At 37.2% G+C, this 5,071-nt stretch overlaps 1 protein-coding gene across 1 annotated transcript in view; it reads right to left on the bottom strand.

The window, feature by feature from the left end:
• Positions 1–3,725: 3,725 nt before the first annotated feature.
• The window catches only part of LOC102670730, a 221,668-nt gene continuing 220,322 nt past the window's right edge, over positions 3,726–5,071 (bottom strand). Inside the window, exon 11 of the mRNA XM_031510434.1 lies at positions 3,726–4,049. The gene's annotated coding sequence lies outside the window, so the exon portion shown is untranslated. The remainder of the gene's footprint in view (positions 4,050–5,071) is intronic.

Raw genomic sequence — 5,071 nt, forward strand, 5'->3', positions numbered from 1 at the left:
CTATTTAACCCCGTCCACGTATCCAACTACGCGTATCCAACAACTTTTTCCACGCGATCGAATCGTTCGGAACATCGATACAACCAATCCAATCCCCGTCTCGTTTTGTTAATAACATTTCGACGAAATTCGATCAGATACGAATCTCCGTTCGTTAATCGTGTTCGCGTTTCACGCGGCCACGAAATATCATATCCATCTTCCGATGAGAATTGTATATGTATATATAAATATAGATTTTTTTAAACTGTTCGCGTCGTTTCTATACGATATACGGAATATATATATATGCATATACACAATTGCTGGTCACTTTTACTCGAATAACGCGCGCGAGACGGATGATCCTCGTGCGTGAAAAATGTCGTACGAATTTACCATGCGAGCCGAATAAACGTCACCTCCAAAATCGAGCAAGATTTAATCGCGCGTGTTCGGAGGATCTACGGCTCGAACGGAAATCTCGTTATCCCGAACGATATATTTCCCTTTTTTTCCCTCGTTTGTGCGCTCTCTCTCTTTGTCTCTCTTTGTCTCTCTGTCTCTCTTCATGATGGATCATCGGCGAGAATTTTGTAACGAGATTAAATTTTGTCAAAAGCATTTTTGTCGGCTTTACGAAAAAGGAACAAAGCGTGCGGGTATTCTTTACGTTCGAGGTATTTCTAATAAAAATCTCCTCACCAATTAAATTCGCTCGGGAAATTTGATAAAACGACGAAGCAAAATCGAGGATAGATAACGGGCGGTTATCGCTTTATATCGAAATTATACAAATTCATCGAGTTGACGATTCTTCGTTTTGCATCTTTCATTTCTCGGGAAATAATAATAGGGAATGGAGTAATACCGATCATGTCCAACAACGTTCGACGATTTAAAATCAGTTGCTCTCCTCCTACCCCCCTTTCTTATGAAATATTCATAAGATAAAGTAATTCGTTCGTTTCGACAATATTTCCTTTTCACGCTAGAATCGATCTCTCTTTTCTTCTTCTTTTTTTTTTCTTTTTTTTCTTTTTTCTTTTTTTTCTTCGTATTTCTGGCATCTCCTCGAAAAACCAGAACTATTCGATCGCAGTGTTCGTTTCTATCTACCGCCTCGTCGATATATTTAATAAGATAACAAGAAGGAACGCCATATTTACATATAAAAATATAATCTTATCGCGATCGATCGGGCCTATTTATAATATGTATAGATCGTGCACGTGTTTAATATGTATAGATAAAATTCTCCGTTCGTCTAACGTCGGCCAGTTTCGTTCCGACATTACGTTTTTCGACATTCCGTCAAGAAGATCGCGTATCTCAACGCTCGTCATGCTTTTCCCTCTTTGCTTAAAAGTGTGAAAAAGAAGAATGGTCAGCAATAGATGCAGGATAAATCGGTATCGTCAAAGATCATGATCGTTGCGATTGATGGAATCGAGAATTTTCGTTTTCTTACATAAGAAATTTTGTTCTCGATGGGCGAAAGGATGAGAGAACTGGTTCCTCCATTCTTTGTCGTGAATTGTCTTTGTTAATTTACTTTGTTTTTCCCGGAAATAAAATTAATAAAATTAATTTATCAAGAAACGTAGAAAGATATTGGATCTTGATTATATCTTGTTACATCGAACATCGGATGAAATATCGAAGAGCACAGTTATAACAAAACAGGAAGTAAAATATCTGTTCCAACTATTCTCTTCTCTCACGATGTGTACAATAAATTGTACACGCGATCTACTTTCATATTCCACGAATGGAACAACATTAAAAATTCTCGATATTTTCCTTCCAACGATTGTATTATTCTCGGCGCGATATCGCGGCAATTCTTGATGTATTCTCGAAGGTTAAACGGAGGAATATTGTTTCATGGAAAATTACGAGGATCGTGATATCTAAAGTACATTGCATTACATTGATCACGTATCGACACCGTTTGAACAACGATATTCATTCAATCACGAATGGAAAGGCTTGATACGTTTGTCGACTCGAACCAGTTCCCTTCTTCTTTCCCATCGTTCCACATTCGATATAACCATGATTTTCGTGGATGCCTCTATAAAGATGTACATATACACAAATAAAACGACGTTACGTGAAATTGATGGCGAGTATGTACATTCGTTTTGTTGCAGCGAAACCTTTTACTTTTCCAATATTCTTCCCCATCCATCCCTCGTCCCTCCAATTATATTTCCTCCTTCAATAACAAATTCTTTCTTCCCACAAATATTTCTTCAAAAAGATTCACGTTTAAATAGCGATATAAAAATTATTCATCGATCTTATTCCACGCAATTTTCGTTTAAAATCCCCATCCCGCGCGTAACCTTCTTTGTCGATCAAATTTTCTCCGAGTCATTTCAAGCATCACAGCTAGAGAATTTCGTTGTACACAATTATCCCTTAGTTCCCCCTGTCGCTTCACCCACCCACCTCTCGTGTCCCCGAGGCGCGTTTCCAACCTCTCTCTTTTCTCTGCGCCACGCATAACGCATTATGTATGTGCAGCACGCCACGCTGCAAGTGGTGTACACGAAAATAATTCATCCAGATATTTCAAATACTTTCAAGGGGGAAATCGAGAGAATTTTCAAATATGGGAAAGGGAAAAATGGAGAGAAAAATAAAAACGGGGACGAGAGTGAAAAGAAGAGAGGAATGATAAAAGGCAAGGGAAAGTAAGGGATGGAATTATTATTTTTTTTGTTTTCGTTGCGAATATCATTTGTTTGTACAAACGATAATAAAACACGAAAATTTACATCGTAAAATGAGATTTACCTCGTAAATGCAGCCACCAAATCCAAGTTGAAACGATTATTTTTCACGCTAGATAGTTCGAAAAGAATCTCGACGGCTAATTAATTATACCTATGGTCCTCCGACTATCCCAACTATTTTGGCCGTCGAAAAGTCGGTGACGTTTTCGTGGTATCTGGGTTAAACCGAGGCTGCTGATGCATACGGATCACGAGAGGTCAGATTCTATTAGCGTGCACCCTTTTAGATAATACCAAGAGTTACCTTCCTCCCTTATACGTCTCTGATAATTATAATCGTTGCGTTATATTTTTTTTATCGAGCGCAATGAATAAACGATTTATTAAGAGGAATAATCTCTCGTCTTTATTTGAATAATATACCAATTCTTGTTTGCTTATATCGTTGACTGCGCACGATTTTATATTTTTCATATTCGATGCTTTTATTAATCATTGATATCAAAAGTAAATAATATTGGAAATGTATCTCTGTATTCTTCTTCCAATTGATGGAATTTATTAATATATATAATTTTACGAAAAAAATTTACCAAATTTACGTAAATAGTATCATTATCACCGGAGGAAATATAATTAAAATAATTAAACGATTCAATGAGATAATAATCTCCATCCTCGATCAACTTTCCCAACCCCTCGTCGTGTTCCTCTATCCTCCCGTAACGAGCAATAAATCTCTGCTAAACCCTATCGATTTCAAAGTATCAACATTCCAAACAGTATCAACTCCTCTCCATCACCGTTGTACATCCTTCCAATATTCCCCTCATCCGGCGTTTCTCATCACCTTGGCACCAAGAGTAATTTTGAAGATCTTCCATCGAAAACATTGTCTGTCCAGAACACTGTCCTATTAAATTTATGTACAATAAATGGCCCACTTTGTAACGGCGATCCGTCTCCAGCTTTGTTCTTTCTTTCTTTTTTTTTTTCGCGCGATTTTTCACGTTAACTCGCGTTAATGAATGTTGTCGTCGAGACGATCACCGAGTTCCTCGAGGATGAGCTACTACTTGATCAAATTCGATCGATCGAAAAGGGAATTCTAAATTATTATTAAAGGTAAAAACGATTTTTTTTTCTCTTTCTTCTATATTTTTTTCCATTCTCGGCTGGAGAATCGGAATCGATCCAAGTTGATCGAACCCTCGTTGCCGACGACGACGATTTCGATCAATGATCGGTCACCGAACTGTCCATGAACGGATGCTCGCGATATTCAAATCGACTTGCCGGTGGGATTCTCGGCGCTGTTGCGATGGCCTGCAACAAAAGACAACTTTGTATTAGTAGAAATAATAATCGGTGAAACAATTGAATTGAAACTCCTCGTATAACTTTAATATTAATTATTAAAAAGCTAATTAGAATCCTAGAAATTGAATCTCATCGATTAGCTTTCCATTTTCCATTTCCTTATCCAAAGAAAAGTTGTATCAAAGAATTTTTTTTATAATATTCCTTTAATTTTCGAGATCCAAGAATATAATATTCCCAGAATAAGAATAATCGATTGGACTGTAACACCATCGGTCTAAACGGATGGTGCACCATAATTACTCTGCCGAAATACATTTCCGGATAATTCCCAATTATCCAACGTAAGCTCCGGCAGGAATACAGGCAGACACCCCGTCAAAGGGATAGTCTCGTTTCAATAATTGAGGATACGGAAGTCGAGGATACGTTCGCGCGAGGTGGCGCGATAAAACGACGAAACAACGTATTAACGTTGTAAATAAAAAATAAAAATGAAAAAAAAAGAAAGGTTCGTAGATGAGATTTCTTTTATCGATTCATTCCATTTCTGTTTCGCGATTATTTGTAGGTGTAGGTTCCCGAGTATGCTCGCCGGAGGAGGACGAACGAGTGCTCTGAACTTCTCTGCTCGTTGAAAAACACGATTCACCGCTCTTTACTTTTTGTTGCCCGCTATCCTCCAAACTTTCCTCAACTTTATAGATTTAACGAAAAAGGAGGGGGATAAAAAAAATAAAAAACGAAAAGAAAAAATTGAAAGGAAACACGTAGAATCGTGATCGGTGACAAGTTCAAAATTATGCACGATTCGTTAGTTCTTCTTCTTTTCTTCGTTTTCATCGTTATCTTTCAAACTTTCTTAAACTTTCAACAAGAAAAAAGAAAGGAAATCGAAATATAATCTCGAGAAAAATCGAGCGTCATTTTCTCATCTCGTTATTTCTCTTCGTCGTTAAAATTTGTATCACTTTTAAATACGAATGAAGTTCAAATAAAGATTCCTCGAGTATCACAAACCATACTGT

Source organism: Apis dorsata, unplaced genomic scaffold, assembly GCF_000469605.1.
Source record: "Apis dorsata unplaced genomic scaffold, Apis dorsata 1.3 scaffold_3, whole genome shotgun sequence".
Taxonomy (NCBI): Eukaryota; Metazoa; Arthropoda; class Insecta; order Hymenoptera; family Apidae; genus Apis; species Apis dorsata.